This window comes from Cuculus canorus, chromosome Z, assembly GCF_017976375.1.
Source record: "Cuculus canorus isolate bCucCan1 chromosome Z, bCucCan1.pri, whole genome shotgun sequence".
In the NCBI taxonomy this organism is placed as follows: domain Eukaryota; kingdom Metazoa; phylum Chordata; class Aves; order Cuculiformes; family Cuculidae; genus Cuculus; species Cuculus canorus.
Window position 1 is genome coordinate 74,253,476 of NC_071441.1, and position 26,587 is coordinate 74,280,062.

General features: G+C 39.5%; 1 protein-coding gene across 1 annotated transcript in view; it reads left to right on the top strand.

The window, feature by feature from the left end:
• Nucleotides 1-26,587, top strand: part of LOC104067508 (urea transporter 2) — a 295,251-nt gene that overhangs the window by 148,453 nt on the left and 120,211 nt on the right. The window lies entirely within an intron of this gene.

A 26,587-nucleotide genomic window follows, 5' to 3' on the forward strand; every position in this document is an offset into this window, starting at 1 on the left:
TTTATGCTTGAGTTTTACAATAGGCAGGACTCACCTTGGTTAGCTTAACTAGTTTAAGAAGCTCCACTGTAAAGCACCGTGAGCCCCTACAGGTCTTGGTGACTGCAATGGGAAAACTATCCTTCTTAACCCAGCTATATACCTTGGAATACATTGCATCGCCTTTTGGAGGTGTTTTTTTTACTGACCACAGACAAACATACAACAAAACTTATACACTTGACTTTCGGTGGAAAAAATCCAATCTGACCTCTTAGTTAACCTATGAGAATAAGTACATGCTTTCCTCGTGTGGAGTTACTAAACACAGAACATCTTTAGAATAATGTGCTTTCAACTGGGATGCATTGAGTGACTTTATTTTTCATAAATCTTACTTCCAGACGCCTGGCAGGGGAAAGAACCCATACTTGGCCCATACTGGCAGTTAGAAAAAGAAAAGGCAAGGAATACACTTTGAAGAAAATAAGCTTTTCACTTGACATGTTGGTAAAATGAGTATGTGGTTAATTTAATATTTTGCTTCAGTCCTTTCTTTCTGGAGACTATTTTTTTTTAAAAAAAACTTAAAAGCAGAAGGCTACTACAGACCTGCAGGAGAGAAAACACAATCATAATTCGACAATTGTGATTATTCTCTCTTTGTTATGGACTCAAGTTAAAGCTTTTAGAGGACCCATATAAGTCTAGAATTCCATCATCCAGAACAGCAGACCACTTAATGAAAACTCTAGCTTCAGGTGTTGTAAGGGGTGTTTGATGCCTCTGTTTATCCTAGGGATAAATTATGCTCTCTAATCTTACCTAAATTCCTCATTGCTCACCACAAGCTTGGATGACATTACCTGCACTGATGACATGTCTGGCTAAGATCTATGCATTGATCATGGCACTACCATAGGAGATGGCATCTGTGAATGCCATTGGCACTGGTGAGACCGCACCTCGAATACTGTGTTCAGTTCTGGGCCCCTCAACACAAGAAGGATGTTGAGGCTCTGGAGCGTGTCCAGAGAAGAGCAAGGAAGCTGGTGAGGGGCTGGAGAACAAGTCTTACGAGGAGCGGCTGAGAGAGCTGGGGTTGTTTAGCCTGGAGAAGAGGAGGCTGAGGGGAGACCTTATTGCTCTCTACAACTGCCTGAAAGGAGGTTGTGGAGAGGAGGGAGCTGGGCTCTTCTCCCAAGTGACAGGGGACAGGACAAGGGGGAATGGCCTGAAGCTCCGTCAGGGGAGGTTCAGGTTGGATATCAGAAAAAAATTCTTCACAGAAAGAGTCATCGGGCACTGGCAGAAGCTGCCCAGGGAGGTGGTCGAGTCGCCTTCCCTGGAGGTGTTTAAGGAACGGGTGGATGAAGAGCTGAGGGGCATGGTTTAGGGAGTGTTAGGAACGGTTGGACTCGATGATCCAGTGGGTCCTTTCCAACCTGGGGATTCTGTGATTCTGTGAAAGGAAAAAATCTCAGGGAAGGTCAAGCCAGGGTTTCCCTACAAAACAGATCAGCCTCAGAGTGCACACATATCCAGGGGCCCAGTGGTCAGGCCTTAGAAGGCCCCATGGACAAAGGGCTGATGGACCAAGACCTGGAAAATCCAGTCAGTACAGTCATCCCTTGGCCAGAATTACTCATATGAGCTATTTAGGCTTGATGTTGCAACATCAGTTTCAGGCAGCATCTTAAATGAGTGATAATTATTACTCTGCCAGCTCAGCTCCAGGGCAATACCATATTTCAGGGCTTCTCCATGGGACTGTCTTTCCAGTCATGAGCTGATATCTTCACAACATTGAACCAGGTCCTCTGGAGTCACTAATCTGGGTCATTTCTGCACTAAGTATTTCTGCAAAGAAGAGAGCAAAAGAGAAAATGAGGGGAAAAGAAAGAAGGAAAGGGAAGAGAAGGTTCTCTGGTTTCTTCTGTTGAATATCAGTAGGACTGTTCTCCCTAGCAAGTTCCTCCTCACCTTGCCAGGGATTTTAGAACAGGTACATGAGGATGGTGTTGGAAAATGTTTTGAGTTAGCACTGAGAGTCACTCAAAATGAAAAAAAATTCTGCCATCTGAGGAACTGAGCGGTGCCAAAGGACACGGCTAAATCCCAGAGGCTTTGCCTTGAAACCTGCAGGGAAAGCAGCAAGTACAGGGCAGTACAGCACATGGTAGACCATCAAAGAGAAAGCTTGTAAAAAATCTTTTTGAGATGAATTTACTACTCAGACCTCTAGGGCATTAATCAGTTCCACTTTTACTGTTTCCCATCAACTAACCATCTGCAGGCAACACCTTTTAACAACTTGCTGTAATACATTTACTGGACATTTTGGCATTTTAGTATATTTGAGATATCAAAAAACAGCTGGTAGAAGGCCATAAACAAAGACTTTATTACATATTGTTTATCATCACTTTAGTTTTGGAAGGCTAACCAAGAACATTAATGCACAGCAACACTGAAATGCATCTTTATGGTTGCCAGGAAGGCTAAAGGTTACTTCACTAATAATATGCAAATGGAGGCTTTACTGCACATAATGAATAATCACTTTAGATTAAAGGCAGAAATTTCCTTTAGTAGTACTAGCAATAAAAACTTTTGTATGAATTTAATAATTAATTTAAAGAAGTATCACTTCTCTGAGCCCGAATACATTATTTATTAAATATAATTGAAGTATTTATTAGACAGTAATAAATGATGGAAAACAGTGATAGGTGGCTTCACTCTTTTATTAAATAACCTCAGTCTGTGTTTACAAGCAGGGATGGTAGCCTTCCTGCATTGTCATAACAGATTAATTATCTTCAGAAAAATTGATGTAATTGCTTGAATTACTTGATGGATTTTCCTTACCATTTAGTTCTCCCTCAAGGATGTAAGAAGAGAAGAGTCAAAATATTCTTACCAGAGCCTGCACTACACTGACAGTCTGAGGTCTTTATATGTGTGATCATTTTTTTTAACTCTGGACTACATAAAATTTAGGTTGCAAAAGTGCCTGTCCAGCATTTGACAATCTCAATATGTACGTAAACTCAAAGCAGTAGCAGCAAGTAAATTAGACATTGGGGCCCTCAAACGAAAATAACATTGGCTTATATCAATAGTAGAGCTAATGAACAATTCCAGCTTCAAACAAATTCATTAGAATATAATTAATTTAATAGCAGGGGGATAAACAAGCAGATCAGCAATACCAGCTGCCTTTTTAAGTCTCTGAAAGAGTCTGAAGTGCCACCACTGTTTACATCATTTAAAGAAAGAAAGCCTGAAGTTGGTTCAGGAGTCTCTAAGCAAAATGACAGGGATTAGAAAGCCAAGGTAACACTCTTTGATGGTTAACTACTTCATTTACTGTTTATCATTGGGTGTAGGAGGGCAAGCTGACCATTTTTATATTCATTGTTATTAAATAGATCCTTTAATAAAGGTGGTTTATTTTGCTCTTCATTCAACAATGAAGTTGTAGCAGGACTCTATGACAAATCATAATGATTTTAAGATATATTCTTTCCCTGTAGGAATAAAAAAAAAAATAAAGTAATTTCTATATTTTCATTCATCAAAGTTGTCCAAGCAGTCTATGGTTATTGTAGAAAGTTATTTTACTTCCTGGGCTAGGTCTGTTTCTTTTACAAAATAATGCCGTTTTACAAAATAATGCCGTTTTTCAGTTGGAACAAAATATTCAGTTTCCGCTCTAGTGTTGGTGGAAAAACCTTGACTCCTTGATACACCTATGAAAAACGACAGATGTGTGTTCTGCTCTGAGGATATTCCACCTGCCTGTCCCACCATGTATCCACATCACAAAAAAACTGGGGAAAAGTTGACCTCAGCTGGAATATATTGTTCTCTAGATGCACTCAATGTGCTCACTCCACACTAGAAACAAAATTCAGATCTTGAAGAACTGAGAAGTACACAAAAATGCTCAAAACCATATGGTGTGAATTTGGGCCCATGTCCTGAGGGATCTGGGTAGAAACTCCAAAGTTTACTGGGAATAAAAGTTTTTCAAAATTATTAAATATTTTTGCTTTCTTGCTATACCAGAGAATTCTAGGACAGAAAAAATATTGGAAAAATATTTCTTTATTGCAAAAAACTCTCTGTCCGTCTAAGACACAGAGCATTTTCTTACGTTCAAATCCAGATGGCTTTAAAATAGTATGATTAATCTTCTTTTAACTTGTCTTCCTTTAACAACTATGAAGTAAAAAGCGGGCTGGTATACCATGCTACTGAACCAGGATTTCAGCAATACCCTGAATCACTCCTTGATCACTTTTTCATAACTTAAATGAAAGTCCCCACACTGTCTCCACAGAACTTCTCTGTCATAACTTGCCCACTTTTATTTTAAACATGCTGTCCCAAATAACTGTAAGCTATCGGTATAAATGTATGCATCAAGGTGGCACACGGCAGGAATGTTAGAACTCAGTCTACTCCTCTTAACAGTCTGAAGGTTCTTTGACCACCTTTTAGGTGATAATATATGGAAAAGATAGATTCTACAAGGAGCATTCCATTCTTGTGGACAGGTACATGGCAAGACCTGGTGCCTAGAAGTCAGAATTGTGTACTGGAAGTGGTCGCAACTGGAAGTTGCTTACTCTTGGTCCTTTTCCATTAAGACTAGACATATTCATGTCAGACATCATGTTATTCATGTCCTTGAAGAGCTTCTGTGGTGTCTACATGATTGCATTCCTGAAAACGTTTTTGATATCTATATAGAGACCTACTGAAAGCCTTAATTATTCTTTTTGGTGGTTTTGGTGGCAGCCTGTGACGTTCCTTTCATTTCCTCTGGTGATTCTTAAGTAATAATTAGAATAATTGTGAATATTTAGAAATGGGAACTGGCTTTCACTCCACTGCATTGGGAGAAAATAATGAAGATATGTCAATGGTTGGCAACCACTGTGATTGTCCTTAGAAAACAGGTCTTTAGTTACCCCATATATATAATCACTAGAGCGGCTATAGTCAGTTCTCTAAAGAGCTTAGCCTTTTTCTGCTAAAGTTTTTCCATGGCTTTTTTGTTGTTGTTGTTATTATTATTTCAGTACACCAGACTGAGATATCTTCTCACGGAAGGGTTACATAGCTTCTTCAAAATCAGCTGCCTTTACCTCAAAAACTTGTTAGATATTGGGTCTGAAGACCTTGGCTCTTCATTTCCCAGCCCTCTAAACAGCTGACAAAGACAGGGCAGTGTGCTGGGTAAACTTTTGCTTCAGTTTTCACTGTGAACCCTTTCAACCAGCTTAACTGATTCTCCCACTTGACTGTGCAGTACAAGTGTTTGATGTGATATGTTTATACTTGTCTATAAAAGTGAAAAAGTGATATACAAGAGACACTTGTGACTTGTGGTCCATTATCATGATTATTAACTTCTCTGAAGCCCTGTAATGAACAATCTGTCATTTACAAGCTAGTAGTACATCATCACTTAATGCGCTGAATACTTCTGTATTGCTAAAAAGCTAAGTAATAATCCATTAAGTAGCCTGTCCCAACATAACAGATCTTTACCGGCCTTGGAAAGAGGGTTAACAGGAATCTCTTGAGGTTTCTGTATGTCTCTTGGATCCTATTTCTTCTAATAAAATATCCTTATGCATTGAAAGTCTTGGCACAATAGCCTGTGTCCGGCTCACTCGTGTATTTATGTGCTACAGATGTCTGCCATGCCTATCTTCTGTCATACTTTGGCACATTATCTTAATTTATCTTCGACAAAATTCATTTCTGCTTAAGTGTCTGAACTTGTGTTTTCAGCTGCATGTCAGAGGATTATTTTTAAGGGTTTTGCTCAGATGACTTTTCATTTTATGTTTAACTTTTCTAATGATATTCAGTTGCAGAAATGTTTATTACCTGAACCAAATTAGCTTTAGATGTTTCCTGTTACACCTGCTTACACTGTGTATCTGTAAGTATTTCTGAAAAGAACTTCTTTAAGAAACATCTTACCAGACCTGATTTTTTCCATTCTGTACCCATTTTCAGAAGCCTAGATGATCTTTTTATATCAATGCCTACAAGGTGGTTTTCACTGGTTTAGATTTGTTACTCTCAGCCAGTTTTCAAAGACATTTCATTACTAGAAACAATTCCTCAGTGAACACCTTGGGTGTTTTATGTACCAGAGGGAACATTTCAGATGCAAATCATATGAACAAAGTCTTTAATGGTCCCCTCTTTTTTAAAGACATATTCATAAATAATTTACCAAGGGCTACAAAATCATTAAAAGTCAATAATTTTATTGTTCCCAACATAAAGGAATGAATGAATGGCATAGTGTAGAATAATCAACAAATATGCTTTATTGGTGTGTTTATCCCCATCTTTATTAAGTGTCACTTCTGTCAGTAGCAGGCTTAAAATACCTAATGATCATTTCTGAAACCTTTTGTGGTGTTTTATAAGAGCACCTTTCAAAAAAAAAGTCAACCTATTCAATAATATTCACTTTCTACAATCTAATAAATGCTTTTAAAATCATCTACACTTGCTTCCTCTGGGATATTTATAGAGAAGCTTATTTCAGTGCGTCAAACTCCATGGAAGACTTTTCTGTAAAGTAGACATTAAAATTTGGTTTTGTAGCATAAACTTGCACTCAGTAAATAAGAATTTTTGTTATCAATTTTAACTCCAGGCTGCTACTATTTTTTTAATACTCATCCCAAGTGATTAAACTGCATCTGTAATCCCAGCTATAAAAGGCTTATCCATTGTCCTCTAGTGTGTCTGAAAAGAAACAATTGGCTACTTCAGCTAATGGGACAATTCTTCATATCAGGTGAACTTTTAAGAAGTTTTTATGTTATAGGCATAAATTTATTTAAATCACATACATATCTAGGGAACATATAGGGGTGGACTTAATCACATATTACACACATATTTATTGATAATTTCCATTAGCTGTATATATGTGCAGCTGTATCTAAATAGCCCAAAGCAAAATACCTTCAAGGATAAACCTATGAAGAAAGCTTTAACAATGGTAGTTCTTAAAGTGCTAGGATATAATGCACCACAAACAGTAATGAAGGTGAGCAAAAACATCACCTCACAAAGTACAGTGTAAACAAAATTATTAGCAACCTCGCAGTCTCAAAATAAAACATAACAACCTTGATTCATAAAACAGACTGGCCTTCTTTGGCTCCGAAATAAATACCAACTTGTCAGACTGTTTGACTATGTGAAGCACCTGGCATGCTCTTGATATTATCCAGGTTGTAAATCATAATGAGAAAATATCACAAACCGGGGCTCAGTGACCCATGTGGTTCTCTTCAGCTCTGTGTTCCTGTGATTAACTATTCAAACAACATCTACAGAACCTGGCCTAACTGATCTGATTATCTTTAGATGCTCAGGAATACCTCTCCATCTGTTTTCTGTATATCCATCCCTGTGGCATCTGGGATAATTAAGCATTAAAAGCGCAGACAGGACTTCAGTCAGCGTGCTTAAGCTATTGCAACCTGAGCATCAGTTCAGACCCAAATCTTTAGATGCACTTAAGGATGGGATTCTGCCTTTAATAAAGCTCCTAGCCTTGCCTGATTTTCAGATGCTGAACCACTTTAAGATGTCTGAAGTTCAGTGGAAAAGATCTGCGTCCAGAAGGTTTCAAAGAGACAAGCAGGTCACCGATTAGTTCTTGAGAGGGTTTCTTTGTAAGGTGTCTATTATTTAAGCAACTGTTAAAGTTCAGACATCCTGTATCCCTAAAGCAATTGAAAGACAGATATCTAAAATATCATAAAATGACAGCTGCCTGAATTCATATAAAGATTTCCTTTGTTATTGTAGAAGATATCCTCTCTTTTGAATTTCTATTGTCTTTCATAGAGTCAAAGTTTTCTCTTTGCAAAGCAAGCAAAGAAGAAATACTTAGACCAAAAGGATAAACAGTTCAAGAGGTAAGCTCTCACATGGGAAGCAGTCAGATATGAAGACCTTCACACTCAGTTTTCTTCCCTATGTTTCAGAAAAGACACGTTTTGCAGAATATTTATGGTGTCTATTGAATAGATCAGATATGTTTAAAGTATTTTTCACCTGCTCTGCTAAAAATGCCTTCCTGTCCTACCTCCTTACATTAACATTCCGCTGCTCTGCCTGGTTTTCTTCAGTTACTTCTCTAAATATTTGTCATTAGGTTATTTGAAAAAAAAAAATAGAGAGGACCATACAGTTTTCAGGATGAAAGTATTAAAACAGGCTGAGAATTAGTTTATACATTGATTTGTCTTTTATGCTGTTTAGAAAGCCTTAACTGTGAGACAGATTTTTTTGCCGTATATCATGCACACTCTCACACTGAAGCATCCTTTATTTGACCTCTTAATCAATCTGTGCCAGTGCAGGAAAAGAAAAAAGAGGGAGATACAAGATAGCTTATATAAACGCCAAGTTGGCTGTGTTCCTCTGAACCATCTGCACTTCTAACCATGTTCAGACTAAATGTCTGCTAATGGCCCCTTCTTCTACGATCCATTTATATGTCCCTCTTTCTCTCTCTCTCTCTTTTTTTTTTTTTTTAAGTGGAAAACAAATGGAATTATTGGACCTGCTCTGCTTCAATGCAGCTTTGAATTGCAGGCCTAGAAAGGCAGCCAAGGAGAAGTCAGACAGCAAAGCCTTTCTGCTTAGAGAAGCAAGGCCAAAACTGCTGATTTGGCTTCATTGGGATACATGATATATATATTTTTTTAATGTATAAATTTTAATGTGGTCCTTAGAGGACATATTTTGAGCTGATGCTTTTTCCAGTCCATTTCTTCTTTCCCAACCCTAAGAACCAAAAAAGTTTGTTGGACATTTTTTCAGGTTATAATTACTGGAACTTGTAACTTGATAATCCATCTGCAGATGTGATGAAATTTGAAATCAGAGCAAATTATGTTCAGCTGATAAGACAGTGGCCAGGATTGGTTTCCTCAAGGATTAGGCTTTGGCCATAAATCAATGTATTCTCAGTAGTCCTTTGATACTAGTGGAAGGTGTATTTTGTGAGAAGTAAGAGGGGGAAGTGGAGGCGAGCCAAAAAAAGAAGGCTCTGAGTCCAGCTGGGATCTCCAGGTACTCCTGTGTTATAAGTAACATTTAATCGTTGTTCTCTGAAGCCTGAATATGAATCTTCCGTACTTCCTCTTAAAGCCTGGGTTTTTGCAATAATCTATCTTTGTGGTGCTAATTTTCCCTGTAGTCCAAAGACTAAAGTAGTCAAGTATTGACTCATTGTCAACAGGATTGACCCATTGTCAACAGCTTCCACATACATCTGTAAGGATATATACTCAGCCTTGCTTTTCCCAGACCATGTGAGTGAGACTCTGCTCTGACCTGGAAATCTCATAGTTGGGTTAACAGAGCATGAGGCCAAGATCCTCTGTTAGGAGGTGTGCATTACCCTGGGAACAGCTCTTCATTCACAGCTCAGTGAGGTTTTGGACCCAAACTGACTCACACTCTTATGAGGTCGTTTGCCACACTGAACCTTGCCCTATAATTCTTCCTTTCACTGATGATATAAAAGCAGTCAGGCATGGCACTCCAGCAATGAGTGACTTGGGAAAAACGCTAATAGCAGAGCAAACAGCTGAATTGTTAGGACCTGTGTGAGCCTCCTGAGGTTGTACAGCTTGGTTCTGGCCTACTGAATGGCTGCTCCTCCTGCGCACAATGACCCACCTCTCTTCCCACCGTTATTTATTGTTTGTCCAGAAAATGAAATAACTTAGGGAAAACAAGTGACTTCAAATTAAATCAAAGCACTGATCTGTCACATTTCAATCAAAAGAGTATACTAAACTCCATCAAAAAGACATTATAGATAGATAAGCTTTCAGAGCTCCTCTCAGTGTCTTTGAACTGTAAACTAACACGAACATGTAAGCCACCTCTCCTAAAATCTGTTTATGGCCCATGACTGATTTAATATGTTGATATAATCACACCATCATTTTTCTCTCCATTAATGTTGACAACTGATGTCTTCAAGGGTACAAAGCTTTTCAATGAAAAATCAGTGGGAGTTGGCGCTCTAAATAACTTCAATGATCTTGACTGAAAGTCTTGAATTAGAGCCCCCAGGTCCATATTTCACCAACACATGGATTTTCATTTCCAAAAGTGCCCTTAATAGTCCTTGCTGACATCAGCAGAGAGTGTGATGGGTCCCCTGCTCCTGAAAAGGAAAGCTGCACTGTATACTGAACCCTGTCTGGGGTTTGTTAGGACTAGATTACAAAAATCAGCTCTTCCAGGTGCTGAGTTCATTCCTGCTGCACAGTTATTTTGGGTGCATCATTTGTTTCTGTCCAACCAAAGCACAAGCATAGATATTCAGCACAAGGGGAAGTCCTCAGATTATATTCACCTTACAGTCAATTATCCTGGCAGAAAAGAATATTTTTTCTCCATCTCCATGACCCACAAGGCATCTTGGCCGATGTGTGTGCATGCGTAACCTTTCTGAGGGTCTCATTTTCTGGGCAGAAAGCAAAAGGCTACACTTTCTTCCCAGTTCTAGGCTGTTTCAAGCCTTGGTGAAGACAGCAGGTTAGACCCATGCTTTGTGTAAGGATGGACTCTTGCCAGTCTTGGCAACAGGGAGCGTTTATATTTGAAGTTTCTTAACATTGAAAATAAAAACAACGAGGAACGCACTGAGTGGAGGTTGCTTTCTCCTCTTCACAAGTTAAAACTCAATTAGTTTAGGGCAAGGAATGGTTCCCAGACAGGTTGCAAATTAGGCTGGTTGAGCCTGTGTTAATCGTGCTTTTCTGTCGTAGGTGTGCATTTCCCAGCAGACCCCAGTCTGTAGTCTATTCATGAGCTGCTCTCCCCACAACCTTGCCTTTGAGGCCCTCAAGGACAGGTTTCAAAATTGCTTCCCTCAATTTAATCCTGAGTTGGATAGAACTAAAACAACAATAGAAATCTCAGTGGAGATTCTCAGTGGAGAGTGCAAAAGTAAATTACAACTTAGTTTAGAAGTTAGAGATGATCTGTGCCTCCTCTTCCTCTGTTCTCCTGGAAATGCACGGGCTGATTTGTATGTATAGGCAGATCTCTGCTTGTCAGCAAAATCACGCAACCTCACGTCACCATTACTTTTAAAATAAATAATCCATTCATGACCCAAAGCTCTGAAATAGTTCCACACAGCGTGTTGAATGCATAAAATCTAAGGTTTCCTTCTGAAGAAATAAGCGGGGGATTTTTGTCCCAATAAAAAATAAAATAAAAATAAAAAAAAAGGAGAGAATTACTGTGTTGTTCATTCTCTTCCCTGTGAAAATCTTGCTCTTTGAGGCAGCAGGTACTGGTTATAAAAGTATCAAGGAAAAATTAGTACTGAATAAGACTATGAATAAAACAGGAAAGATAATTCTTGTCAAAGGTTAACATTATTTCAAAGTTCAGTTCACAAATAAGTAGAGTCAGTGTAGAAATGATGAAGATCTCCAGCCAGACATTGGTTTTATTTGTTGCACATTATTAATTGCAGTAGCTTTCCTATTTAACTTGAAATAAGCAGGAATCTACTCAACTGCCAGGGTTATAGGTCACATGTTCATAGAACAGCAGACTACTAAAATATTGAGCCTCCTGTTTCATAAAGAAATATTTAAACAAGATCTCTTACGAAAACACGGAATGGGACTAAAACCATGACCCCTGTCTGCATGTATTAGATACATTCCAGTCCTGATATTACACTGCTGAAGTCAATAAGAATATAGCTAAACCACTAGCGCAGAGTAGGTTCTTGGCTGAGTTTTCCACATTTTCTTTTCTTTTCAAGTATTCTTATCCAAATTTTTATGCTGAGAGAACTGTAAGTGCAACAAAAAGGATTAGTTTAATATAGTTTTTGCATCTGTGTCAATACATGTCTATCGAAATATGAGAGTAACCTCCTACTTGGATCAAATTCTGAGCGTGGAGCAGCCCACAAAAGGTGCTGCTTTCAGAAGAGTAATAAAGTGTTGTAGAGAGAGGATCATGGGGGAAAAAAAGTGTGCCATGGCACACACTGAAGGAAGTGTTTGTTGATTTTTAAATGTCATCTCCTTGCCCCCTACAGTGCAACTCATACAGACTTGTAATGCATACCTAGTCATGAATAAATAAACAGATGTCAATAGGACCGACTTTTGGAATTGAAGGTCGGTAGAACATTCCTCAAGAGTTTTTGAGAAACTGCTCTAACCTATCACACAACCCCATAAATCGGTGTCAGATAAGGATGCCATCTCATGTCAAAACGTAAGAAAATATAACAAAAATAAACGTTTTCTCATCTGACCTTGTTGAATACCCAGGACGCCTTAACAGCGGCGTTAGTGTGAGTGACTGAAACATAAGTATCTGTACAGGGCTTAGTGTAGCTACCTGAAATGTTGGTTCTTCTTCCATGTGGGGCTGATCTCACAGTTCAGAATAAAATAAATTTTACAGATTTGCGGCCAGCTTCTGAACTCATAGTCTGTTTTGTTGAAGAAATGCAACAAAACATTACATTTCAAAACTTCTGAGCACATATTTCTGTAATTTAGGATTCAGTCTGCTGCTGAACATCATGTTGCGAATACTGCAGTTGTAGTTACAACTAAAGGTGGAATAAATACTGCTTCTCGACTGATTAATTGATTGTCCCGTTTAGTCATTTCTTTCTTTCCATATTTTTTTTTTATATACCAAAGCTAACCTGTGTTCTAAGGATTTACCTTTTCTTTGTAGAATGAGAGAAAAGTAAATGAATAGAGACATAAAAAGACAGGAGAATTTATCCCTTCTTTCTCAAGTCCAAAGACTGCTGATACGTTTACAACAGTAACACTCAGATTTTCTAGCTTAGGGATCATGGTATGAATTGTTGCTTATATAACCATACTTTCCAGAGACCCAGCTGTATTTTCTGCTCTCAGTACTTGCTTAGACTTGCTCTTTCTCTCATGAGCTCAGATTCTGTGTGAAGAAGATAAAGACTAAGAGGGGAGAAATCCCAACAGGTATTTGTTTTAGAAGGTAAACGTGGATTTTCCAGTCCAATATGGAATGGGTCCATGAGTTCTACTTTCACCTCTGTGTTGAAGATGTTTGGAGATCCTATAAGTATGATTGTGGATTCGGATTATTTCTACAATCACTACCAAATCCTGCACAGCCTATGGTACTGTGGTAATCAGCTCAGTCTAAAATCCTCAGCGGGTTAAAAAGACCAACAGAGTAACCTTTAAACCCCCTTGCCTTCATTTTGGCATCATATCACCATTTTACAGCTCTTTCTTAATGTGTGACAGTGTAGAGAGTTTCATAACTCTTTTCAGCCATTGAATCCCAATACAAAATTACTGAAGAAATACTCACAGTCACTTTGTCCAGAGAAATTTGTATTTTGAGGCCTGAAATGGGTTCATCCATGGCAACCATTTCTAAAAACTCGGATTGTATCAAGGTCACAATGAGCAGAGTGCTTTGTTCCCAGCGGAATATAGTGCATAGTGTAACTAAACCATTCTTAAAATTACCGTCTGCAATTTAGGATGAGTCAGAGACAAGCTCTTCTCCTTCTGTCAAAATCAGCATCCGAGCCCTTTTCAAATAGCCTTCGTGTTCTTTGGACTGATTCCTCTCCTCCCACAGGGTTTGTTGGCAATTCAGTGAGAGTTTAAAGCTCTTTGAATAAGGGCCCCCCTGCAGTGCTCTTACTCACAGGGTTGTGGGCACAGATGTTGTCTGTCCTCAGGAACACTATTCATAGAGCAGACAGGTGAGCAGAAGACATGTCAGAGTGGTGGGAGTAAAACAAAGCAGTACCGATATCTCTTCTTTGCCGGTTTGATCTCTACTTCTCCACACACTAAGACCTTATGCTGTGTTGGGTTTGAGCTAAAGCAGAATTGGTTTTCTAACTTCAGATCAGTCTCATCTAAGTAACTTCATTTTCTGAAAGTTTACCACATGATTTTGAGCCAGTGTTTCTGTGATAATATGGTATGTAGAAAGGTCATTGTTTATATTTATTCCCATAGTAACCAAGGCCATCCTCTAGCTGATGGAGTGCCCTAAGTCAAAGAGGTGAAAAAAGGTCACACCTACAGGGAGCAGTGGACAGAACAGGACAGGTGACTCAAAACTGACCAACAGAGGATTCCATCCGTATATATCATACTCAGTATAAAACTGAGAGATCAAAAGGGTCTCTCTTTTTTGGTGACGGATATCCAGCTAGAACCTCGTCTGTCTGTTTGTCCCTGACCCTGGATTTGTGTATTCCTGAATCCCACTGCTGAGCCCAGCTCCCTCCTAACCTTTCTGTCTGCTACGCAGCATTTGAGGTGATATACAGTCATCAAGGGGAGGGGTTGCAATTTCATGTGTTTCTATGTATCTTGTTATTATTATTTTTGTTATTTCATTAAAGCTGTAGTTTTAGTTTTCCAACCTGCAAGTCTCTTCCTCTCATTTCCTTTTCCCTGAGGCTGGGGAGGGGATACAACTGGGAACTCAATTGCTTGGTTTTAGCTGCAGAAATTGGCCACTCCAGGGCTAAACTGTGACATGCTGTCAGCCTTGGAGGGAGTGAAAAGTAAAGCTATTTCAACAATGCTGCTAGATTTGAGTACTTACTTGGACTGAAATTTTTAAATGTTGAGGTTTTGATTATATGTCAACATTTATAGAACTGTAGAACTAAGGGGTGATGTCTTTCCTCTATAAATAAATTTCTTGAAGCTTTTTGCCATGTATTTTTTCCTCATGAGACCAGTCTTTCATTCACGCTGAACAGCCATCCGTTCAGGAAAAAGACGTTTAGCAGTAACAATGAGCAACAGCCACCTGCGGTATTGCTGATGAAACCTGAATAAACTTGGTCTGAATCAGTAGAGATTACTCATCTCCCTTTTGATTGATCCTTTGACTTGACTACATCCACCAGCTGGTGGAAGTACTATCTTACTAAAGCACCAAAAGCAATAATGTTGTCTAAAACCTCATGTTACTAAAAAGTCTTAAACTTTAGATGCAGTGTCCTCCTGAATGTAATCACCGTCTAATACAACTGAAGGTGAAGACTCAACACAGTTGTATAGTTCTGATGTAGAGTTAACCTATACCAGCCAGAGAGGGATGTGGAAAGAGTTTGTATTGTAGGATGTCTTCAAAAGAAAAACATAAGTATTTCTTTTAGTTCTGAATGAATTACTGTGTAGTGTAATGTTGCCATTGCAATTAAACTGTTGGGACTGAAACCTCTGTGCTATGGATTTCACGTTCTTGAGGATAGACTCCTTTTTTCCTTTTCCTGGAACCTAGTTATAGTAATGACAGATAGAGAGAGATACTCTTGTGATTTATATCACAGCTGCCACCACGGTATGTGATCACTTGTGGTGGGGGGCATGGATGCCAGTAACCTAAGAGTTTTTTAGATTCCAAATCTTATAATGTGTTAGCAGAAATCTGATGACTCCATTAAGTTGTGTTATACCACATGGAAAATAGACATATCAATCATCCTCTGTTACATATTTAGAACTTGTGATATTTAGAAGAACAATGATCTTTAAGATACAAAAATAGTATACTCAATTAATCTATTCTGCTCTCTAACACACTCAGTTCGAGTTACATGGCAAGTGAAATTGTCCAAGTGATTTAAATCCACAGCAGGGAGTACTAAAATTACCACAGTACTGAAGGTTGGGTGAGAATAGTGTGCACGCACGATGGAGCTGTGATCTATTCCAGCACTCTGTGCAGCCTTCCAGAAACAAAGACAAAGTAAGGGAGTCCTGGGTCATGCCATACCAAAATAAATGATGTTATGGGTGCTCGTGTTTTTCTCTCCAAGTGGGTATCCATGACTGGAAGGTTGAAACCCTTAGGCTGAACTTTTCATGGCAGTTAGGGAAAGCAAGACAGTTAAGCAAGCAAAAGGGGATAGGCTGCATAGGAGTGCTCTGAAAGTTGTAGTAACCACAGGATTTTTGACTTCATGGCTATGTATTGAGCAGAACAGATGATTCAAAGGAGGAAAATGGCAATGGACACATGTCCTGGAGGATTCTAGCTTCAGAGGCATGATAGCAAAAGGTAGTTTTATTGTCTGTTTCCACCATTCTGTACATAAAATCAGGTGTTTTGGAACAAAGGGAACATTTCAGGAAAAGCCACTTTCTTTTCTTTGGTAAAAAAGTAGGAAACGCCAGACTGGATCAGACACACAGACTACCTAAGCGTGTAGTTTCCCTCCGGCAGCAATCCAGGCTAGTTTTCTCAGAGGAATGTGTACTAAACCTGCAGAAGGAAATGTGCCGTAATCTGCTCTCAGTAAATGTTTCATCCTAAATCATAACGGTTACAGATTGGTCTAGAGCCTGAAACACAAAATCTTATGTCCCTTTTACAAAGGCTTAGTTAGGATAATCCATGATTGTTCTGGATATTCCTGGATTTTGTGCAAACTTTACTAATTTCTTGACCCGAGTAACATTATATGGTGAGGAGTTCCCTATCCTTCCTGATAACTGAGGGAGAAAACCACTTCATGCTTTTCATTTTGTTGTTGGATTTTAATTTGTGTTTTCTTTTTTTCCCACAAATCAAAATCAAACCAAGAATCCCAGAAATTGTCCACAACAGATAACGTAACACACGGATCAAAAGTTTTAGAGCCAGTGTTCAGTGAAGGGTGTGCACCCACAGAATACAGCTTAGAGGTGCTAAGATCATGTTAGATTTGCATATTGAGAATCTATCCATGGTGCAGATCTGTCTCAAGCCCTCTGAACGTGTTTAACAGTGATGCTGGCTATGGAGCAGGCTTGGGCAAGGGCATCCTCAGTACCTCTGGTTTATGCACCTTTGACTCTCTAACTATACCCCTCAGTTTTGGCGTGGTCAGTAATCTGCAAAACATGATGGCATGGTGACATCTAATCCTTCTGCTTACTGGTGAAACAAGTTCAGGTCACTACATCCCTTGGACATTTAGTGAAAAGCACTGCAGAGAGCAACATTGGTGATGAATAGACAGAGTGATGGTGTAATTAAATCTGACATATGTTGTTATAAATCAAAACTGACAGCCGTCCCAGCATGATTTTAAAAAGTTCTGTGCGGTCTGGAATGCCCAAGTCTTTAAAGCAAAACATAAAACCAAAATCCTGACCCTTCTTGTCTTTAATAAGCCTACAACCATATTTTAAATAACTGTGTTGAACATGTGAGAACGTAGAGCAAAACATTTCTTGATCAAGGGCAGCAAGATACATGTTAAAAAGAATGGATAGATGGAAGTTTTCTTTCCTCAAAGCATGCAATATAAAGCTTTCATTTAAAAAGCGACTCTCATCATCAGGTATATAATACTGGATCCTGAACTTATTTCTGTGCTCCCAGCAACAAGATAAGAGGATGTTGATCAGATCTTTCAAAAAAAAATATATATATAAATAAAAAAAAAAGGGGGAAAGAGGAAAAGTTCTCTATCCTCTTCCAGACCTCTTATCTCAAGAAGATAGAAAATCTGGAGACACTGTGAAATCTCCTAGGGACTTTGCTGGTGTTACTGGTTCTTCATGAAAGCTGTTCACATTCTGTGCTGAAAACTAGGGGAATAAAATTCATAGGCAGGCAGGCAGGCTGTCTGGTAGTCAAATCATGACCTTCTTCCTTGCCCTGATTTCCCCACAGCTTTGATTGGAAATAGGATGATACAGTGCTTCCTGCTCTGAGTGCAAGGTTGGATTAGGTGACCTCCAGACATCCCTTCTACAAATTTACTGCAGTATTCCACGATTCCCCCCTAAACAGTTATGCAAGAGCAAGAAGCATTCATCATACTTGGTTATAATTCAGTTTATTCAGTTTTTTACTAGCTAAGTTTGAACTAAAGAATGGTACAATTTTGCAATTAAAATAGAAAGCTTTAATTACATTGTGTTCTCTCCTTTCTCCTGAGACTACACAATTTTTGAGTTACCACTGACAATATTTCTCACTGATACACCACTGGGATTTGTTCTTATAATTTTTTGTTATTCTAGTTCTAAATGTTGCATGAGAAGAAAGGAGTGGCTTCAAAGTAAGAATTCTATGTTTCCTAAAGTTTTAATCTATTAGGATTTCTAAGCACTTCTTAGCTACAAGACATGAAAACAGGAAGGCCTAATGGCAAGATTTATAAAATCAACCAGATGTTGACATGTAGAATATTATTAGTCCCTAAATCACAACTATTTCATCCGGAAGTGCATGCCTTCCTTTTGTCACTCCACGTGTTTTCCCATGATGACCAGAAAACGTACAGTATCTTCTTGTTTTAATAGCATTTTTGCTGAAAAAAATAAGGCAGTGGTATAAAAACGTTGTCCATTTGAATTAATGTTATGACTGAAGACCCATCCGATCACTTTTCTCTAACAAACCGATAGTCTTCCTGAGTTGGCAAGAGCTGGATATTTTTTTCCAGGTCTGCATGTGTAACTTCCTTACAAAGTACTCAGGATTTGGTATCAGTCAAAACAAGCATCTGTGAAAATCTACCATTTTAGCAGATGGATACAGAACAGCTCACTTGCATACAGTAAAAGCCTTAATATTTCCACAGCTGGCATGTTTCCTGTGGTCTGAAGGATTAAGGATTTTGCTTTTTGAGACAGAAGAACTAAATCAAGCTTTAATTCAGAAAATATTTCACATTTAAACTCTCAAGATTCTTTATAGATCTTCCGCTCCAGAAAATAAAACCAAAAAGTTAGGTTATTTGAGGGGAAAAGTGTAGATTTCTTCCTCTGCCCCATCCATTCTGAAGAGAAGGCAGAAACTCAATTTTGACTTCTGTGCCCTTTTTTTATAATCAGTCTTTTTTTTGATGCTGCTCTTTGGCCGGAGGTTTAACTTCTTGCCTCTCCTGACCAATATAACCTTGTCAACAGAAATTTGCAATACAGGGGAGATCAGCTTCTGAATCTTAACCTGTTGCTTCTGTGAAGACCAATGTAACAGGAGAGTGTGTTATGAAACCAAGCATTAATATTACACAGCTATGACTCATTTAATATACCCCGATTTTGTCAAGAGCAAAAACCTTTCTTGGATCCTATTCTGGTGGAAAGTTAACTATTTCTGATAGCCCGTTCTTAAACTAGAACCGTGGTGTCCACAAGGAATTCAAAACCCTTTTATTACACCATGTAAATTGAAGTGTGTTTGTTCACACATTTCTTGACAGTCAGAACATTTGGAACCAAAAGAAACTTTGTCAGAGCTGAAGATGTTACGGAACTGCACTAGTTTCAAAGGACATTTCAAAAGAAGAGTTATCGTTTTTCCTGCTCTGCATGTCTTGGTGATATAAGCACTGGAATAGGGTTAACGGATGGGAGGTTTAAGCTTTTACACTGATACAGAGATGGATGAAGGATGGATAAATTCCCTTCCGAATCAGGGAGAAAAGAATTGCCCAGTTGAAATAACCTTTGAGATCATCAAGTCCAACCATATCTGTCTACTACAAAACCATATCCCTGAGATGCTATTTCTGATACAGTCCTAAAATCTTTGCCTCAGATTTGTGTTTTAGCTATAGGGTACAACTTCTCCTTGAACTATAACATTCGCCTTTCGTCCAGAAAGTGGATGTTGTTACCTCCATGCTGAAGAAGTCAAAAGTTTCATTGTCTTCCCACCAGGATATTCCTTTGGAGCAAACAAGTACCAAAATTGAGAAATGCCTTGAAATGGATCTGTCACTACTTAGTCCCCTCTGTTTGAGTATGACCTGCTCTTTAAGCTCAGAGGTGGACCAGGAATCCTGGGTTCTAATCCCAGTAGTTACCACAACAATGTTTTTCCTGCTACCAAAAAAAAAAATTAAATCATTATTCCCCACCTTTTGTGGCTGGTAGAGCCATGCGTTGTCAGAGAGTACTTTGATGCTTCCAGCTACTTGTGTTATCACTCAAAAGCAGTATTTCAAAGCTGAAGGACTTTAATTTGCCCATCTTCCCTATTTTTTGCAGTTCGCTGTAGTGCTACTGTTATGCTCTGTAAAATCTCTGGTCATACCGGTCTCTGGCTAAATAAAAAAGATTTGTCCCACTGACTGTGTGTTGAAATCACAGTTGTAAGAATGCTTAACTGAAGTCCGGCCATATTCAGGCAAATAAATAACCAGATTTCACAGATGCTATCCATGAATATACTCATAGTCTAGATATGGTATTTTATTCTTCTTATATATAGTAACCAGAGAAACCATATACATCTTTGTGTTTGATTTATACAGTCCTAAACTGTTTAGTCTAATGCACCAAATAAGTTATACCATCTATAAAAGTGGACAGTTTTGGCCCTCTATAGAGACAGAGGCTCATGAGAGCTCTGGAAATCCTACTCACTTCTTCCTACAGCAACCCAATTGACACATTGGGTCTCATGACATGGAGATTCAAGGGTTGAAATGCACTCAAACCTTGCTTCCTTACTATCCCAGCCACCTAAATCATGGTGATTGCATGGTTCCAGTTATGCAGTGAAATTAAGATGGTGTCTTTTATCCCAAATGACACGGATGTAAACAGATCAAGCATTCAGATCTGTTGTGTCAGGTCTGCTTCATCTCCGATACTCATACCATATTCAACTTTGCCACTGTTATCCATTTCATTCGGGGATTTTAAAAGCAAAACCACAAAATCAAATTGATTTTATATTTATTCTCAGCAAAAGGAGGCTGGAGTAAAAGAAAAACTGAAAAGCTGAGTCCTTGCAGAGTATAGTCCCTGCTGAGTCCGGACCACCTGCCTTCATCCTACATTCACTCTGGCCACTTTTTCTTTCCTACCACCTCTAGCTACTAGTGTTAGATATCAGACAGCTTCTTAAATTTCCACAGATATCCTGCTTCTTTTCTTTAAAGAAAGCACCCATTGATGCAGACAGAATTTTTCCCTCTGGCTAGATAACACAGGACACAACAGTGAGCCTCCAGAGAGCACAGGGCTTGACAGGGAGCTGGTTCCTCATACAATATTTTAACAGACAAACATGCAAGGAAAACAACAAGGACAGTTACTGTGTGTAATGAAAGCTCAATGATTTAAAAAGCAGCAGTGTGCGCGTGAGGAAAAAAAGGGAGGCTGGGGGATGGGATGGCAGATTTCTCTTGCCAGACCAGGGGTAACGAAAAATTATCCTGATCCAATAGACCATGTGAAAAGATATTACTGGGGTATGGAAAAATTTTTTGGGGGGGTCAAAGCAGGGCTTTTTTCTACCCTTTCTCTAAAACCCTGTTATTTTGCTGTCCTTTGCTTGCATCTGTTAAATGCAGGAATGTCTGCAGGGACGTTTTGAAAAGCTGCACAATGTCAATTAAATTTGCCAAGCAGTATATCTTTCTGGAGTATGTGTGACCTTTTCTGTTTGTCATTTCCTGGGCATCACACCAAGTGATCCTCTTAGGATGCTGGCTTTGTGGAGCAGGCCCAGAGCAGCAGGACTGCAGAAACTGCAGGTTTCTGGGACCATTGCCAACCTTCAGATAATTGCCATCAGCAGGAAAGAGCTAGAAAAGCTTGGCTGAGTCCATCTTTTACAGATAGATTGACCCCTTTCTGCCACTGCAGAATCACAGTCAGAGAGAAGCACATATCTAAAAAGAGCAAGAAGGGAGGGAAGGAGGGGGAGAGAGAAATGATTACAGCGGGAAGGATACATCTGATCTGAACAGGAGAGATTTGGAGGTTACACTCGCTGCTTCGCCATAGCCAATATTTTTAACATCTTCTGTTTTAAGACAGATGAATCTGAGAAGGAAGCTTAAATGCTGAACTCTGTTATAATAAATCTGGTGCTTCTGTGAGAGCAGAATCAGTGCTCTGAGAGAGGGGTGGAAAGGGCAGGAATTCAATACCTTCATGCAATACATCTGCTGGGAAATAACAATTTGAACATTTATGCAGCAAGCAAAAGAGAGAGAAAGATTGAATGCTGAAAGCCACTGCAGGTGCTTGGAAAGGAGTTGGGGGACAGCAAAAGGAATGAGAAAGGAGGCTGTATGGCCACAGGTCGGTAGCTAAATGGAGGTACTTTGAAAAAACAGTAAGAGTCACAATTGCACCTCATGAAAGCTGAGAGCGGAAAGCGGTGACCTTAATATGCCTATGTCCGGCAAGTGACTTACTAGGGTAAGCGGTGGTGATGTGGCCAGGCAGTGATTTCAGCAACGAATATTTCAGATGTGCCGCCTCCTCCGTGTGCTCACCCGCCCCAGAGCTATGTGCGGGGTTCAATGTCACTAGTGGATACCAGCAGTGACCACAGTGCTGCATCCCACGAGCTCAGCTGGGAATGTCCAGATGAGTGCTGCCTGCCCTGGCATATCTCAGTGGAGCTGGGGCAGGTGACGGGCAATAACTAGTTGAAATATTAAGGCTACCCTAAACAATGCCAAACCATGTTATCCAAGCCCAGTTCTAACTCCACTAGTGAATGGAAAGAGGGAAGTGGGTTAAAGTGACAAGCAGTGGTGCCTTCACCACGGTTGTGTGCTCTGCTAGGTAGGGGTACTTTGATTCTACATCCTCTCTCCTCTCCCAAAGGAAAATCCCTTTATCACTCACTGAAGTGCAGATGTCATGCAGAAAAGAGTAAGCTTGAGCCACAAAAATGTGTAAAAATTGTGAGCTCTGAAAATAAAATCTCTATGGAAAATAAAGCTTCTGGAATAAAATCTCTGCTGTGTGGTTTGACCAGTACAGCTTCTATTAATATTAAGATGTTTGATGCTATAAAGGACATAAGACCCAAATTCATTTGCTAGCAATGCTTCTTTTTCTCTTTCCTCGCCCATGATCTATCTCTCAGTTGCCAACATAAATAATACTTGGGTTACAGTAATGTCCTGTGGCTCCAGACTGCAGGAGCTTCAATGCATGAGGTGCTGAGCAAACATGTATGGAGACATAATACTGTCAAATGTTATCCAGGTCATATAATCTGTAGCTATATTCTCCCCTCTAGAGAACACACTCAGCTTGGCAAATGCTTGGCCTGCTTCTGTATGTGACACTCAATGTCAGTGAGCGACATCTCACAGATGACACTGTATTGGTAGAGCAGGTGCTGTTGGCGAGGACTATATTTAAAAAGCAGAGGTCTAAAAATGGCTTTGTAAGGCTCTGTGCTTAATAGGTCTCAATCATTTCCAGATCAAATTTGATTCTTTTATAAGACCTTTCTCTCCATCCTCCACTGCTCACAAACTCTTACCAGAAAAAGAAAGCTGAGGGGTGCTTCCCTGGATCACCACTAGAAAAGCCACACAATCTGGCATACAAAATCCGTATCATTCATATGGAGGAAGATACACATGTCAGAGGAGTTTCCAGAGCCATACATTACAAGGCTTTGATTTTTAAAGAAATGTAGGAAAATTCTCTGTAAGTTTAACATTGCATCATTTTCTGTTTATCATAGTCCCAAGGTTACCGTAGATAAGGGCAGAGAAACATCGTTATGATCTAAGAAGCAGTATGCATTTTTGTCATGCCACTCATTCCATGGTAGCTTTGCCTATATGTACCTAGTCCTAAGGAAAACGTAAGAAAACCTGCTCCTGGACTGGCATGAGTAAGGGCATATGTACAGGGCTCCCCAGAGGGTCGTTTTTCTGTTTGCCCTTGTTTGGCCGATTTTTTACTCATAAGCTGCCTAAGCTTTCAATGCAGTTTGCCACTTCAGGCAAAAAGGATGCTTCTGAGAGCCAAAGTGTAATTTATATGTTCAAATCATATCCAACCACCAGCACACCATCTGCAATGTTTGGGAATGGATGGCTGCCCTTAAAACTGGTTTTCTTTATGAAGGTCTTTCCAGCTACTAAGATCCGATACCACATTCAGAGGTTAAGAGTGGTTTTACATTGACTACATCCTAGGCAAGGCAGAAAAGCAGTTTAAGCCTTTTATTTTGTGCGCAGGATGCAAGCTTGAATTTTTTCTGAAGGTAGGCTCCATTTGATCCACCTGTGAATGTGTACAGGGGCAAGAAAATGTGATGAGATGCTGGTCTGTTAGTCACAAAAACTGGTGGTCTCTGCTGAAGTTAACTAGAAAAGCATTGCCAGATCTCAGTTTATAGTATGCTATTCAATTACACTTTCCGCATGCTGCTTAGAGTAATCCCAGTCTGAGTGAGGTCCCTGGTAAGTATAAGGGAACAAACCTTAAATTTAAGATGTTTAGAAACCCGGTTGTTTATCCTTGGAAATTAAAGAACTGGTTTGGTTTTTTTTCTAATAAACATAGGTTAAGAAACTATGTATTGTGCCTGCAGGACCTGTTAAGTGTCAACAAAGTCATTCATTCCTCTGGGCGATGTGTAAAAAGGAAAAGACCTCAATATTTCATTTTGTTTCCATTTGCCACCTTCATTTACAGCTAAAGCATGTAAATGATTTGAATAGTCTCACTGAAATCAGGAGGACGACACATGGGCTTACAGAGAGGCATGTGAAGGAGGGCTTTAACAAATCACCCTCCAACACCAGATGCTGGAAAACACAGTGTCGGTAGCTGTTGGCAGCTGACCTGAAGAAGTTAAGCTTAGCAGCGAATGTAGCCCCCAGGCTCTGCAGCTCAGCTTCGTTTCTTCTCTTTAGCACAAAATATTTTAAAAGAAACTGAGACCAACAGCTTTTCCCAAGCCAAGAAAAATAAAACTGCTTAGAACAGGTGAGGTGCAGCACACCTCTCTAACTCCAGTCTGCTCTGCCAGGGAATCAGAAGGATGAATAGTGGCTTGAGAGCAATTCAAAGGTGGACACAAAGGCAATAGCACCGTGGCTGAGGTTCAAACTCAAAGAAACGAGGCATCTATGAAAATGATTGCAATTGTCGACAACAGAAAATGCAGTTCATGATTTACAAATGCATCCTAGCTCCTTAAAAGACAACAAAAAAATGTCATACACAAGCAAATCCTCCAGCTCTGTAGCTCCTTGGTTAGTGAATGGCTGCCCATAAGCCAGCTATATAACATTGATATAAAACTCACAGGATCACCTGGATGGGTTTGATTAAGGACTAGTGCATCTTTATGAAAGTCAGTCAACTGGACACAGATGTTTTCATTGTTTGGATTGTAAAAGCAAAAGTATGTCCCCTCCCTCCTCTTTCTGTCTCCTCCATTCTTCAGCTAAATTTTTATTATTTTTTTATCTCATTTTATTTGTGCTTAATAAAGGAGGCCTGCTGTGGGCTCCTAAATTGCGGGGAGAAGAAAGGGATGGAATGCCAACACATCAGCCCACAAATAGGAAAGCCATATGCAAACTTAGAATCATAGAATCATAGAATCACCAGGTCGGAATGGACCCACTGGGTTATCGAGTCCAACCATTCCTAACACTCCCTAAACCATGCCCCTCAGCACCCCGTCCACCCGTCCCTTAAACACCTCCAGGGAAGGTGACTCAACCACCTCCCTGGGCAGCCTCTGCCAGTACACAATGACCCTTTCCATGAAATTTTGGTTTTGCCGTGATAAATAGACTCTCAGAAAACTTACCTCCTCAGGGGAAATCCCAGACTCACCCACATAAGTCCTCCCCAAAAGCAATACCGTTTGCACTGTATTCTACTTGTGTTAACAAATCTAGGTTGTTCCAGGCCAAAAAAGAGAGAAAAAAACCCTTATAGCCCTTTGGAGAAAGTGCCCCTCTTGGATTTTAAATTTGTTTCGCTTTCTCATGAAAAGAGTTGTTTCAATGTTGTGCTCAAAGTAGGTGTTAAGCTGTATATGTGAGGAGAGCATCATTCTTAGGTTTGGATCCTACACGTTTTGAGAGAGAGTTTCATGAATATCCAGGAATACAAAATGCTTTGAAGGATTGTATCTGGTATATTTTCTTACTGTAAGTTATGGGCGTATAAGAGTTGCTCCTGGAGAGCAAAAAAAAAAAAAGGAAACTGCTTATTGTGTTTTTCAGAGTTGCAGCAGAAAGAGGTAGTGAGAAATGTGGGAGGCAGGAGAGGTTGTGCTCTTCCTAAGGACCTCAGACCATATTCATCCATGAGATGTGAAGTGCAGGGGCAAATCTGAAACAGCCATCAAGAAGGTGGTCTACAGGAAAAACCAAGTCTAGGCAGAACATCAGGCATCAGATGTGAAGATTAGGAAAAGGTTTGCCCTACAGTATGGCCGGGCTGCAGTGTTTGCCACCACAAGATTGGCTGGATTGAGAAAACATCTGTGTATGACAAGTGGTTAAAGAGCTCTTCTGTTGGGAAAAAAAATTATTATGAAGAATTATGATGTGTGACCACGTTCCCACAGCTATCTTCATCCTGCTCCTCACGCTGTCATTTGTGCCTGATACAGGGATCAAAATATTGTCCCAAGTTATCCCTAGCTCTAACTGGAGTCACTGAGTTGTTGTTAGCCTCCTGGAAACTGGTAAGAAGAAATATGTGAGTTGGTGAGCAACCCTCAAGGTTATGAGAAAACTAGAAATTAATCAGTCTGT